At 39.6% G+C, this 15,471-nt stretch overlaps 1 protein-coding gene and 1 pseudogene across 2 annotated transcripts in view; both read left to right on the top strand.

The window, feature by feature from the left end:
- The window catches only part of FOXN3 (forkhead box N3), a 390,992-nt gene that overhangs the window by 71,664 nt on the left and 303,857 nt on the right, over positions 1-15,471 (top strand). The gene's annotated exons all lie outside the window — the stretch shown is intronic.
- LOC118531477 (small nucleolar RNA U3) lies at positions 8,855-8,928 on the top strand (annotated as a pseudogene).

Genomic DNA, 15,471 nt, shown 5'->3' with positions numbered 1-15,471 from the left:
AATGTGAATCTCCTGCTCTTTATCTCCTACCCTGAGACTTGTATTTTTTTTTTTTTTTTGCCTGAGACACGACTAGATTTTTGCCATCTGTGCCCCTTTGCACCCACCAGTGTGTGGTAAGCTCCTTGAGGGGAGAAGCTGGGCTGTGGTATCTTTATGGTCTGACGGTGGCTTAGTAACTACGTAGAAAATAGAGAAATGACCTGCATTTGGAATAAAAGAACAAATGCAGTCTGTGGATCTGTTTTTCTGAGTTGACGCTAGCCAAGTGAATAACCCCCTCTTTGAGTGACAGTGAGAAATTTGAGAAGCTGCAGTAACTCATTTATATCACTAGGGTTCCATTTGGAAAATGATACCTCCTGTTGTCTAATTTAATTAGTAATTGTGTTTTCAGTTCCAATTGAAAGCCTCAGAAGAAAGGATGATAATAAACTGTGGTATTTGGTATTATTATTGTTATCTAATTATATTTACTATTGTGACGGTTTTAGATTAAGACACTTTTCAAGAAGGTACTTGTCCGTGTTATCTAATTGGTTTTTCTCTTGTTCTTCCCCCACCTCCTGTGTATCCTAATGTCCAGTATTAAGTCTGAGCCCTGTTTTACGGACATATGAATTGATGCACACAGTTTTGTTGTTATTGTTTGTTCATTTTTGAACACATGGCCTGAGGTTTTATGACAAGTCCATTTTGGATTCAGAGTTTGAGTCTCAAGTCTTCTCTGAGGTGTCACCTGCGCATTGACAAAGGCAGCGTGGACCCGGGGCTGATGGCCCAACGGGAAGTTGGAAGATGTGGGGTCTGCTTTGGCTCTGCCATTACTGATTGGATGGCTTTGACAGTTCACTCACTTATTCATCCAGCATTTTATGGAATACCTACCAGGTGGTTGGTGCTCAGCTAGATGCTAGGACTACACAGATGAGTAGGACAGTGCCTTGTTCTTAACGAACTTTCTGTTTTGCGTGCAGACTCAGACCTAGAAAGCATCGTGCTCAGGAAGATGCCGTGGTGCTTTGTGGGAAGTGTGTGCAGCGAGAGTGGGAGCCCAGAGCAGGGAGGGACCACATTGTCAGTGGCGCTACAGAAAGGCTTCATGGCGGGAGTGATTTGGGGTTGAGTTTTGGAAAAAATATATATATATTATCGAGGGATTATGGCATGATAAAGAGTTTGGACTTTATGCCCCTACTGAGTTTCTGGTCATGGGAGCCAATGAAGGGTTTTAAGTAGGAAACCACCCAGTCATTTTTGCATTGTAGAAAGATGTGTGGAGGATGAGTTGACTTCATCTCTGTGAGCCTCACTCTTCTCCTCTGTAAGATGGACCCACTTCTCTTGCCTCATAGGTTCATTTGGGTCGCGTTTCTCTTTGAAATGTGGTGAGAATAGCTGACGTGCACGCACTGCTTTCTGAGCACGTCCTCCTCAGAGCAACCCTGTGAAGGTCAGTATTGCTATTATGTGCATTTTAGAGGTGAATATCTGACCCAGGGACACACAACTAGTACTCGTGGTGCAGTCAGGATCGGAACTCAAGTCTGCCGGATTCTGGAACCCCGATGCCCTGAGCTACCACCCAACGCTGTTAAGGTGCTGGTGAGTCTTTCATCCTCATCTCTCACCTGAAACGTCTTATCTGGTCGCTGTACTTTGCCTCCAGTGACCTTAGCAAAGAGTTGATGTAGTGGAAAGACTCAAGATCAGCACCAAACAGATGTGCCATTATTTACAACTGTTTAATCTTTGTCTCTGATAATGTGGTCTTTTATCATTAAATAGATCCAAATTTTTGGGGTAGGATATGTGACTTTAATTCTTTTGTACTAACTGGGGTATTACAAACAATGTATGTTTCTGTGGGCACAGACATAAATCTTCCTTCCAGTTTTAACAAAAAATCAATCATGACTCTGACTCCATCCTTCTGGGGAGTTCTTTGGAAGATCCATATTATGAATAGGTAAAAGTAAAATTGAAGAGGCTGTAATGAGGCAGTTTAGAGCAAGGGAAAGACCTTGGACGGGGTAGGCTTGTCGTAGCAGTTGCCAAAGAACAGAAGAGACAAAGGTAGGGAAGTAGGTTTGGCAAAGTCAGCAAGCTCTCCTTGTTGAAAAGACAGTCTGGAAAATACCCTACAAGTTCACACACAGGCAGTCGCAATCCAAGGACAAGGGAATGGCACCCCTTTGGTAAAAAGTTTATTCACTGTATTTTCTCTGTAGTAGGTCACTGCAGGGTGAAAAAAGGCTGCATTATCTGCTGACTGTGAATGAATGCCTTCAGGTACTGCTGCTTGAAGATTCAGAAGGTTTAAGAAGAATAATTAAAATAAAACACCATTCCATGTCTTGACCTGTGTTCAGTGTGCCAAAAAAATAGCCCTTTGAAAAATGCCAGGGTTACACATTCTGTGGTCTGGGAGGAACGTTGTGATCAGCCTTCAGCTGCTCATAAAAAATCAATACTACCGTGTTCTTATTTGGACCGCTTCTTGAAGATCTTTTGGAGTAGATTTGCAGCTGAAATTTCACCTCAACTAAAAAAGAAGGGGGGGGGGAGGAAAAGGAAAGGGGAAAGGGAAAGGGAAAGAAAAGCTGTGCCTTACTTAAAGCATTAGGCATGTCATGCCAGAGTAAAATAATGGAATCAGCAAGAGAAAATGCTCCATTGAGATAAAACAGCTGTCTTTTATACTCATCACTTAAGTATAATTCACCTGCTGTTTGTAGGTTATGCTTTAATGGGAAGGAATATTAAGGGAATGAGAAAGAATTTCTTTATTAAATGGAAGCTCATTGCAAAAAACATATATATCCCCAACCGAAGCAGCTGTTTGAGAAGAGCAGGTTCTGGAATGTGAGTGAAAGTATATCCCCCAAGATCCTGCCGCCTGGCATGTGGGAAGAATGGAGTAAATATGAGATGTGCGGAGGCACCGACGGAACGTGGCGTCCGTGTGAGGTTTCGTGGGTGTCACCACCCAGCTCACTGGTTCTCAAATTTGGATGTACTTTGGAATCACCTGGGGAATTTGGAAAAAAAAAAAAATGGGTTCCACACCAAGAGATTCTGATTTAATTGCTCTGGGCTGTGGCCTGGGCATGGGGATTTTTAAAAGCTCCCCCGAAGACTCATGTACAGCAAAATTTGAGGACCACTGGCCTAGATGATGACTAATTTCTTTCTCCCCTTGTGTTCTTTGCAGCTAGGGCCGTTTACTATGGGAACTTAGGTTTAGAAGCCTCGGTCCTTCAAAGCCAGACTCATGGAGTACTTAGCTAAGTCTTTAGTTTGATAGATTCCTCTCTTTAAGGGCTAAAAAGTAACATTCCAGTGTTCTTTTGAAAAATGAACCCTGAGATTTTTTTTTTTCCATCACAGAGAAAGTATAAGTATGCTCTCTCTGAACTTCACAGTAGGAAAAAAGAGAAAAGAAAATGAGTACATCCAGATGCAGGCAAAGTTCCACGTTCTGTAGTGGGGAGATGGGTGAGCTGTTGTTGACCAAGATATCTTGGTGGATTAAGTCTTGACCCTAATTTGCCGCTGTTAAAAAATGAAGAAAGGGGGGGCGCCTGGGTGGATCAGTCGTTGGGCGTCTGTCTTCGGCTCAGGTCATGGTCCCAGGGTCCTGGGATCGAGCCCCGCATCAGGCTCCCTGCTCAGCCAGGAGCCTGCTTCTCCCTCTCCCACTCCACCTGCTTGTGTTCCCTCTCTAGCTGTCTCTCTCTCTCTCTGTCAAATAAATAAAATAAAAATCTTTAAAAAAAAAAAGATGAAGAAAGGAAGGAAGAAAAAGACAAGAAATAGAGCTACATTCTTGATTATAGGTCAGCAAATCAGAACCACAGATCCCAACTCAAGTGGGAGCTTGTCTTTCCCTTTTGGGATTTCCAGGGAATGCCACGCAGTATGGTACAACATAAATAAGAAGAAATGTGGTTTTTAGTTAGTACTTTGCTAATGATAAGCTTTGACCTTCAATAATTCACTTAACTTTTATGAGGTGGATTTTCTAAAGTAAGAGTAATACTATCCCTTTGGTCTTCTACTCCAAAATAAGATACACTTTGATGAAGGACATTTAATTCCCTAGAAGCACTTCCCTCCCAAGCCAATACATTCTCGAGGAGTGATTGAGAATGGGAGTCTTGACTTCAACACCAACTAGAGATAAAGTTGGGAAGTCACAGGGGTGGGGAGTGGTATCCAGGTGGAGCCAAGGCAAAAAGCAGGCTTGAGTGGTGCTCCTCAAGAGGAATGTGCCCACAAATCTAGACATGCTGTGAAAATACAGGTTCTGATTCAACAGGTCGAGGGAGGGGCCCGAGAGGGTCCGCGTTTCCCACAAATAGCATTTCCAGGGGATGCCGATGACGCTGACCCTGGGTCGTGCTTTTGAGAGGCATGACGGTTCAGAACAGCTCTGTGTTTGGGTGAATGCTTTTCTTAGGGCAGCTAGAAAAGAGTGCATCGTGGCCCGTGAAGACGGGTGTTGTGTAGCTCCTGTCTAAACAGCAGATGAATGAAGCACAAACATGAGGACCATTTTGTGTCTTTGAGTTAATGTGGCCCCAAGCACCTTGGTGTGATCAATGCCTGTTTATGTTCTGGACTGCCCTTTTTATAGATACTAATTTTTATATACTTTCCATTTTTTATATGACCTTCAGGAGAGCCTGAGTATAAAAATTTAGTTTTTTTCCATTAATTTTTTCCCCTTTTTATTGAATTCTGGTGTGTCGGCCTCTCATCCTTCTCTGTGATTCAATCTAACATATCTCTTGAGTCTTTGTTACCTACATGTATAGCAAGGTCTCTTATCTGGTGCCTACAACAGTGATTTTTTTTAAAAAAAATTCTGTAGATAAGTGCTAGAATTATTCAAAATAATAATCCAGTTGACCTCATCCTCACTGGGTTATCAGTGGAAACGGTGGGGTAAAAATCAGCCTGCCAACATTGTTATAAATAAGATCCTCGGGGCGCCTGGGTGGCTCAGTGGTTAAGTGTCTGCCTTCGGCTCAGGTCATGATCCCGGGGTCCTGGGATCGAGCCCCACATCGGGCTCCCTGCTCAGCGGGGAGCCTGCTTCTCCCTCTGACCCTCACCCAACTCGTGCTCTCTCTCTTGCTGTGTCTTGCTGTCAAATAAATAAAAAAATCTTAAAAAAAAAAAAAAAGATCCTCTAATTATATATTTTTTGCCCAACTGATAGACCTTTATTTTGCTGCTATAAATCAGTGGCTATGTTGTGTTTCCCTGATTGCTTCATAATGTTCTTACACATTATTTAGGTTTGTAAAGTTTAAGAATAGATGTAATTTCATGTGTTCTAATTTGAAGATGGAGTTTGGAAAGGGAAGAGGGTTTTAAAAAAATATGGTTGTGACATGTTTGTTATAAACGTGACAGTGGAACCCGTGATTATGCCGGTGGTGTGTACATATTGTACCTTGTCAACAGAAAGCTTTTATGTTGCATATTTCACGTGGTGTTTTCTTTCTTTAAAAAAAAAATTAGAACTGATGACGTCTCTGGGAAGACTTTAAACACATTCTGGTTTACAATAGTCCTCTATAGGGGCACCTGGATGGTTCAGTCGGTTAAGCGTCTGCCTTTGGCTCAGGTCATGATCCCAGGGTCCTGGGATCGAGCCCAACGTCGGGCTCCCTGCTCCGCGGGAAGCCTGCTTCTCCCTCTCCCACTCCCCCAGCTTGTGTTCCCTCTCTCGCTGTGTCTCTCTCTATCAAATAAAGAAATAAGATCTTAAATAAAATAAAATAAAAATAAAAATAAAATAGTCCTCTATAGGGGCACCTGTGTGGCTCAGTCGGTTAAACGTCTGCCTTCAGCTCAGGTCATGATCTCAGCGTCTGGGGATCGAGCCCCGTGTCAGGCTCCCTGCTCAGCGGGGAGCCTGCTTCTCTCTCTCTCTCCTTCAGCCTACAGCTCCCCCTGCTTATGTGCGTGCGCTCTCTCTCTTTCTCAAATAAATAAATAAAATCTTAAAACTAAATAAAATAGTCCTCTATGACTAGGCTTCTTCTTGAAGTTTCCATGGCTTTCTCTCAGAACCACAGACCTTTTGAAATATCAGCTGATTTTCACCCACTGCAGTCCGTTGTTTCTCATTCTCTAAGCCAGTGATTCTTGAACATCAGAGTCACCTGAAAGTCAAATGAATACAGGACTGCTGGGCTCCATCGCCAGAGTTTCGGATTCAAGAGGTGTGATGTGGTGCCTGAGAACTTGCATTTCTCCCGTGTGGCCAGGTGACGCTGCCGCTGCTGGTCTACGCACCCCACTTGGAGAAGCACTGCAGGTGAAGCCTTGGGAAGTGTTGTCTGGAACCAGCAGTGTTTATCATTGTACCTGGGATCTTGCAGAAATACAGACTCTTAGGTTCCAGCCCGGACTGACTCACTGAATCAGAGTCTGCGTTCTTACCAAGGTCCTATGTGATTTGTGGGCACATTAAAGTTTGAGAAGCCCTGCATGGTTGAACTTGCTGAGAGGGGTTCCATTGTGTACCATTCCAGAAAGTTATTTCTAATTATTCCTTTAATTCTAGAGAAAAATGACATGTGTATTTATTTAAAACCACTTACCTAAAAAAGCATCTTAATATTTACAAATTGCATATCACAACAAAGCAAGCGCAGATAATCAGATTCATTCATTGTGTGTTCTGCCAACAAATTTTGGAAATACTCAAGAGAGCGTAGCAGACAGATGGGCCTAGAGATCTGGGAGGTTTGTTAGAGGCCAGTCCACGGCAGGTTCTTCTCCACCTTTTTTTTTTTTTAATTTTTAAATTTTTAAGTAATTTCTACAGCCAACGTGGGGCTCGAACTTACAACCCCGAGATCAAGAGTTGCATGCTGTACCAACTGAGCCAGCCGGGCGCTTCTCTTCTCCACCTTTCTCCGCAACCACAGGACTATCTAGTAAAACCTCAAGGTTCGTGATTATAATCCTGAGACATCATCTAATCCAGTGGAAAGTAACAATAAGAAAAGATTTTCTGGAATATTCCGTTATTCAGAACCAAAAGAGCTCCCTTCCCGAACAAACGAAGAGTCTAATGTATTTTTTCTTTCAGTTTGATTACGTGACAAACCTTTGGAATTCTTAGGTCTTACTTCCTTAAAAGAGGAAAGGAAAGTAGTATCTGACATTGGCAAATATATTTTTTTGCCCCAGTTTTCCGGTAAGTGAAAAAGGAGTAGAAGGAGAGAGAAGCAGTACGGAAAGACAACAAAAGCGTCTAGACTTTGCAAAAACTTTTCGTATTCTTTAGTTGGAAGCAATGCCACAGAGAAAGTGGACTACATCTTCCTGAGGTATCTATTCAACAGGAAGCTTTGTGGCAGGAATTGTTATACAATCTAACTAGTAATTAATATTAAACATTATGTTTATATTAAAACCAACAGCATTTATGAACTAGGAAGTAACATGCGTACAGATTTTTTTTTTTAAGATTTTATTTATTTATTTGACAGAGAGAGACACAGCGAGAGAGGGAACACAAGCAGGGGGAGCAGGAGAGGGAGAAGCAGGCTTCCCGCTGAGCAGGGAGCCCGATGCGGGGCTCGATCCCAGGACCCCGGGATCACGACCCGAGCCGAAGGCAGACGCCCAACGACTGAGCCACCCAGGCGCCCCCGTACAGATTTTTAAGATACAGTGTAAGAGGGGCATCTGGGTGGCTTGGGGCGTTAAGGGTTCAACTCTTGGTTCTGGCTCAGGCCATAATGTCATGGTGGTGAGATAGAGCCCCTCGTCAGGCTCTGTGCTAGGTGTGGATCCTGCTTAAGATTCTCTCCCTCTACCTTTGCGCATCCCTCCCTCCCTCTCAAAAAAAAAAAAAAAGATACAGTGTGAGACTTAAAGAAATTTGGTTTTTGTGGCTGGCTGCTGTGGGGGTTGTATCCCCAGACCCTTAGAGTTTTATTCGTTTTCTTCTATACAGAGTCTTTGGTGGGAAGCTTTAAGAAGTACGTCTTAAGATATCAGTAATCTTTTTAAAAAATACCTTTATTGAGGTATACTTGATATATAATACACTACACATATTTAGAGTGTGGAGTTTGATAAGTTTTGACGTATATATACACCTGTGAATCTATCCTAACAATCAAGATAATGAAGATACCTGTCACCTGCAAAAGCGTCTTCATTCTCCTTTGTTATCTCCCCTTTCATCCCTCCCCACCCTCCATCAAGTAGGCAAGCGACCTCTAATCTGCCATCTGTCACTACAGATTACTTTGCACTGTCTAGAATTTTATGTAAGTGCAATCATACAGTATGTACTTTTGGAGGGAGCATGTCTGGCTTCTTTCATTCAGTAAAATGATTTTAAGATTCATCCATGTCTGCGAGATGTGTACACACGTATAGTATGTATGAACCCTTCAGTCCTCTTTATTTCTTTATTACTGGGTAGTATTCCTTTGAATGGGTATATCGCACTTTGTTTTCCCATTCACCTTTTGATGGACATTTGGTTTTTTTTTTTTTTTAAGATTTATTTGAGAGAGAGCGCACAAGCGGGGGAGGGGCAGAGGGAGAGGGAGAAGCAGACTCCCCCCTGAGCAGGGAGCCTGATGCGGGGCTTGATCCCAGGACCCCGGGATCATGACCTGAGCCGAGGCAGATGCTTAACCGACTGAGCCACCCCGCTGCCCCCTGATGGACATTTGAGTTGGTTCCAGCCTATGACTATCAGAAGCAAAGTCGCTGTGAACATTTGTGTACAAATATATGGATGGTCATATGCTTTCATTTCTCTTAGGTAAATGCCTAAGATTGGAATGTTTAATTTTTAAGAAGTTGCAAGACTATACTTTCAGGGATCATTTCTATAGTTCATAATTTTTAAGAAGTTGCCAAAATGTTTCCGAAATTATTTGTACCATTTTACATTCTCACCAGCAACATTCGAGCTCCTGTGGCTTCACATCTTTGCTAAATCTTTATAAATTTTAGCCATTCTACTAGGTGTGTAGTGGCAGTATGTCATTAGAGATTTCGTTTGTATTTCCCTACTGACTCATGTTGTTGAACATCTTCCCGTGTTCTTCTTCGCCATTAATACATCTTCTTTAGTGAAATGTCTGTTGAAGTCTTTGCCCATTATATTGTTGGGTTGGTTATCTACTCATTATTGAGTTTTGAGAATTTTTAAAACATATATTTAAGATATAAATTCTTTGTCAGGTATGTGATATGCAAATATTTTATCACAATCTCTGACTTGTATTTTCATTTTTTGACCATGTCTTTGGAAGAACAGATATTTTTAATTTTGAAATATAGTTCATCCATTATTCCTTTTATGGATTGCACTTTTGGTGTTATATCTAAGAGGTATTGGCCTAACATGATTTTCTCTTTTGTTTTTCTCTAAAAGCTGTAGTTTTACATTTAGATCTGTGGTCCATTTTGAATTAATTTTTGTATATGGTGCAAGGTATGTATCCAAGGTCATTTTTTAAATACATGGATTTCACATTGTTCCAGAACCATTTGCTGAAACAAACTTCTTTCTCTACTAAATTACTTTTATACCTTTGCTTAAAATTAATTGAACAAATATGTGTGAGTCTGTTTCTGGACTATTTTGTTGTATTGATCTATTTGTCTATCTTTTTAAAAAATATTTATTTAAGTAATCTGTACACCCAATATGGGGCTTGAACTCATGACCCTGAAATCAAGAGTCGAATGCTCTTCTGACTGAGCCAGCCAGGCGCCCCTCTTTGTCTGTCTTGATGCTAATACCACACTGTATTGATTATTGTAGCTTTATAATAAGTCTTAGGGTCATGTAGTGAAATTCCTCCGGATTTGTTCTGCCTATTGTTTTGGCCATTCTGGGTCCTTTGTACTTACACATGAGTTGGCAATCAGCTTGGCAACTGCTACAAAAAATCCTAATGTTGAATCTTTCGATCAATTTAAAGAGAATTAACATCTTAATGGTATTGAGTCTTCCAATCCATGAACATGGTCTATGTGTCCATTTATTTAGGTCTTTAATTTCTCTCAGCAATGTTCTGTAGTTCTTAGAATACAGGTCTTGCACATCTTTTGTCAGATTTATCCCTCAGTATTTCAGTGTTTCTATGTTATTGTAAATTCTGTTTTTTAAATTTTAATTTCTGATCGTTGGCCAACATAAAGAAATACAACTGCTTTTCATTTATTCATGTTGTATCATGCTGTCTTCACTTATTCACTTATTCTAGAGGTCTTTTTGTAGATTGTTTGGTGTTTCCTACAAAGATGATCATATTATGCAGATATAGTTTTACTTCTTCCTTTCCAATCTGATTACCTTTTACTTCTTCTTGCCTGATAGTTCTGGCTAGACCTCCAATACAATGTTAAATAGAAGTGGTGAGATGCGGCGCCTGGGTGGCTCAGTCGTTTAAGCATCTGACTCTTGATTTTGGCTCAGGTCATGATCTCAGTGTACTGAGATTGAGCCCTGTGTTGGGCTCCATGCCCGGTGTAGAGCCTGCTTAAGATTCTCTCTCTCTCTCTGCCTCTCCTCCTCCCTCTAAAAAAAAAAAAAAAAAAGATAGAAGTGGTGAGAGAAAATCTTTCCTTGTTCCTGATCGTAGGAGAAAAACATTCAGTCTTTAAAGTATGATAGTAGCTATGGAGTTAGGGTTTGTTTTTTCCTCTTTTTTATAGATACTCTTTATTAAGGTTCCTTTCTATTCCTAGTTTGCTGATAGATTTTACCAAGAAGAGATACTGGATTTTGTCAAATGCTTTTTCTGTTTTTACTGAGATGATCATATGACTTTTCATTTTTAGTTGTTACTATGGTGAATTATATTGATTTTTCTAATGTTAAATCAACCCTGCACTCCTAAAATAAACTCCATTTGGTCTGTCTTATCTTTTACATTTATTATTAGATTTGATTGATTCAACTTTTTTTGTTATTGTTGTTAAGAATTTTTGCATGTATATTCCTGAAAGATACTGGCCTTTAGTTTTCTTTCCTTGTATATCTTTGTCTAGTCTTGGTACTGGAGTGATCCTGGTTTCATAGAATCAAGTGGAGAACATTCTCCCTTCTTCAATTTCCCAGAAGTTTTGTGTGTAGTATTATTTTTATTTTAAATGTTTGCTAAAATTCACCACTGAAACTATCTGGACTTGGAGTCTTTGAAGGTAAATTTTTAGCTACAAGTTCAAGTTTACTAATAGATGTAAGCTTATTCAGATTATATAATTCTTTTTTCATTGGTCTTTGTTAATTTGTGTCTTTCAGGGAATTTGCAAATAAATTATTAAATTTATTGGCATAAAATTGTTCCTACTATCCACTTATTTTACTTTTAATATCTACAGACTGTAGTAATGTCACCTTCCTTAGTCCTGATATTGGTAATATTTTTTTTCCTCCTTTTTTCCTGATAAGACTGATTAGAGATTTAACAGTTCTATTGACCTTCTGAAGGAACTAGCTTTTGGTTTCGTTGAAATTTCCCTATTTTTTTTTCTATTTAATTGATATTTTTTCTCTATTATTTCCGTCTATTTGCTTTGGGTTTCATGTTCTGTTCTTTTTCTAGTTTCTTAAGGTGGAAAACACTGAAGTTATTGATTTGGAACCTTTCTTCTTGTTTAATATAAGCACTTAGTGTTATAAATTTTCCTCTTATTCTGCTTTAGCAGTGCCCTACAAATTGTAATACGTTGTTTTCATTTTCATTCAGTTCAAAATACTTTCTCATTTTCCTTTTGATTTCTTCTTTGACTCACGGGTTATTTAGAGGTGTGTTATTTATTTTTCAATTATTTGGGAATTTCTCAAATATCATTCTGTTATTCATTTCTAATTTAATTGCATTATGGTTAGAGAACACATTTGTATAACTTGAATCTTTTTACATTTATTGATATGTTTTATGGCCCTAAATGTGATCTATCTTGGTAAATGTTTCCCGTGCGCTTGAATGGGTAGTGTTCTGTTGTTGGGTGTAGTGTTCTTGACATTACATCAATTTTGTTGACAGTGTTGTTCAAGTCTCCTATCTTTGCTGATTTTCTATCTACTTATTCTATCAGTTATTGAGAGGAGGTTGCTGAGATCTCTAATTGTGGATTTGTCTATTTTTCCTTACAGTTCTATCACTTTTCTTCATGTATTTTTAAGTTCTGTTACTAGGTGTCTAAATATTTAGGGTTGTTATGTCCTCTGATTAATTGACCCCTCTATATGAAATTATTCCCTTTACCTTGGTAATATTCTGTAATTTAAAATCTACTTTGGGGGCACCTGGGTGGCTCAGTCGTTGGGCGTCTGCTTTCGGCTCAGGTCATGAGCCCAGGGTCCTGGGATTGAGCCCGCATTGGGCTCTCTGCTCAGTGGGAGGCCTGCTTCTCCCTCTCCTACTTTCCCTGCTTGTGTTCCCTCTCTCGCTGTCTCTCTCTCTGTCAAATAAATAAATAAAATCTTTAAAAAAAAAAAAAAAAATCTACTTTGCTATTAATACAGCTATTCTAGCTGTCTTTAGATTAATGCTGGTATAGTATATTTCTTTATATTTGTGACTTCATAGAGTGGTTTCCTTGTAAGCAGCATGTGGTTTGATCTTATGTTTTTTCTCATTTGACAATCTCTGTCCTTTAATTGGGATATTTATACTATTTAAATATAATTATTGATTTGGTTGAGTTTAAACCAATCAATTAATGATTTGTTTTATGTTTGTCCAATCTGTTCTTCATTACTCTTTTCTTCTTTTCTGCCTCCCTTTGGAGTGATCATTCTTTTTTGATTCTGTTTTATTGTTTTTATCTACTTGATAGCTATATCTCTTTGCATTTATTTTAGTAGTTACTTGAGCATTTGTAGTATACATCGTTGTCACGATCAACCTTCAAGTTATATTTTACTAGTTATTGTATAGTGTAAGAATCTTTAAAAGAGTACACTGCTATTTCTTTACTCCTGGCCTTTGTGCTATTGTTGTCATATGCTTTATTACTTCTATATTTGTTATAAACCCCACCATTCATTGTTAGTGTTTTTGTTTTAGACAATCAGTTGCCTTTAAAGAGATTTAAATAATAAGAAAAAGGTCTTTTATATTAATCTACATAGTTATCATTTCTGGTGCTTTTTATTCTTTTGTGTATATCCAGAGTTCCATCTTGTATCACTTTCAGTCTGCCTGAATGGCTTCCTTTAACATTTCTTATAGTGCTGGTCTGCTGGCTGTGAATTCTTTTGGTTTTTGTATGTCTGAAAAAGTTTTTATTTCACTTTGTTTTTAAAAGCTATTTTCACGGGGCGCCTGGGTGGCTCAGTCATTAAGCGTCTGCCTTCGGCTCAGGTCATGATCCCAGGGTCCTGGGAGCAAGCCCCACATCGGGCTCCCTGCTCGGCAGGAAGCCTGCTTCTCCCTCTCCCACTCCCCCTGCTTGTGTTCCCTCTCTCGCTGTGTCTCTCTCTGTCAAATAAATAAATAAATAATCTTTGGGGAAAAAAAAGCTATTTTCACTGGATATAAAATTCTAATTTGACAGTTTTTTTTTTCCTTTAGCACCTTGAAGATGTGGCTCCACTGTCTTGCAATTTGTATTGTTTCTGATGAGAAACCTACTGTCATCTTTATCTTTGGTCTTCTGTCCCTAGTGGGTTTTCCACCCCTTCTGGGTGCATCTGCCATGTTTTCTTTTTTTTTTTTAAATCCCCTTCTCCCCCCATGGCTTTCTTTGTATGTCCCTTGCGTGGTGTTTATGGCTCGTCTTCTTTTTTTTTTTTTTTTTTAATATTTTATTTATTTATTTGACAGAGAGAGAGATAGTGAGAGCAGGAACACAAGCAAGGGGAGTGGGAGAGGGAAAAGCAGGCTTCCTGCTGAGCAGGGAGCCCGATGTGGGGCTCGATCCCAAGACCCTGGGCTCATGACCTGAGCCGAAGGCAGACGCTTAACGACTGAGCCACCCAGGCATCCCTATGGCTCTTCTTAAACATGAAAATGTATGTCTTTTTTTTTTAACTAAGTTTTTTATTTTAATTCCAGTATTGTTAACATACAGTGTTAGATTAGTTTCAGGTGTACAATATAGTGATTCAACAATTCTGTACATTACTCAGTGCTCATTGTGGTAAGCACGCTCTTTAATCCCCTTCACCTATTTCACCCATCCCCCACCGACCTAAAAACTTATGTCTTTAACCAAATTTGGGAAATTGTATCTTCAAATAATCTTTGTGCCTCGTTCTGTATCTCTCTTCTCTCTTCTCCTTCTTAGACTTTAATTGCTAAACATGGATAGACAGTCAGCTCATAGGTCTCCAAGGTTCTCATTTTTTCCAGTCTTTATTTCTTTCTGCTTTATAGACTGAATAAATCTGTTTTGTCTTTGAGTTTATAGATTGTCTTCTGTTCTTTCTATTCTGCTCTTAAGCCTATTCAGGAGATTTTTACATTTCAGATTTTAATTTTTCATTTGGTTCTTGTCATCATGAGTGTATTTTGTTTGTCATGCGTATTGATTTTTGTGCTAAGATATCATGTGCATAGTTTTAATAGGCTTCTAACATCCTTGTTGGTTAATTCTAATGTGTGTCATGTTGGGGTCAGTCTTTTTTATTGCTTTTGACTTTGCTCTTGAATACAGGCTGTATTTTCTTCTTCACACGTCTAGACATTTTAGATTATAATGCAGATGTGAATGATATAGTGTAGAGACTCTGGACTCTGTTATTCTTTTTTAAAGATTTATTTATTTATTTGAGAGCGAGCACGTGTGCACCTGCGTGAGCGGCAGGGAGGGGCAGAGAGAGAGAGAGAAAAAAAATCTCAAGCAGACTCCACGCTGAGTGAGGAGCCTGACACAGGGCTGTCTCATAACCCTGAGATCATGGGCCAAAACCAAGAGTTGAATGCTTAACCAACTGAGCCACCCAGGCAGCCCTGGATTCTGTTATTCTTGAAAAATATTGATTTGTCTTGTTTTGTGTCATTAGGCAGTTATCTTGAGTTCACTGTAATTCCAGCCCTTGTCCTTTTTGTGGTGGGCAGCAGCTAAATCTCTTTACATTTTGTTTAGCCTTAGCTTATCTTCTTGCAATCTTCCCCGCACACAGATAGTTACAGATTGAGGCAGAGTTTTTACACAAAACTTGGGGCTTCCTTCTCTCAGACTCTCTCCTTCCTGGGATTTTACACCTCACTTTATGGCTGCTGTGTTTGCCCTGGACTCTGCCTTCTGGTTCTTCAAGCCTGTAACACCTTGGGTTTCTAGCTATGTTTTAAGAGCCCCATGTGGCACTGATTAGTTTTTTTCTTAAAAAAACCAGAAAATCCACCCATCGCCTTTCCCTTCTTTCAAGCGTAGACTCCCCTGTAGTTTTTGCTTCTCACTGCATTCAGTTAGTATTTTTGTTTGTTTCTTTGCTCATTTGTCTGGTTTTTA

Source organism: Halichoerus grypus, chromosome 8 (genome assembly GCF_964656455.1).
Source record: "Halichoerus grypus chromosome 8, mHalGry1.hap1.1, whole genome shotgun sequence".
NCBI classification, from domain to species: domain Eukaryota; kingdom Metazoa; phylum Chordata; class Mammalia; order Carnivora; family Phocidae; genus Halichoerus; species Halichoerus grypus.
The sequence above is the reverse complement of the archived record's forward strand: the minus strand, read 5'-3'. Positions and strand labels throughout refer to the sequence as shown.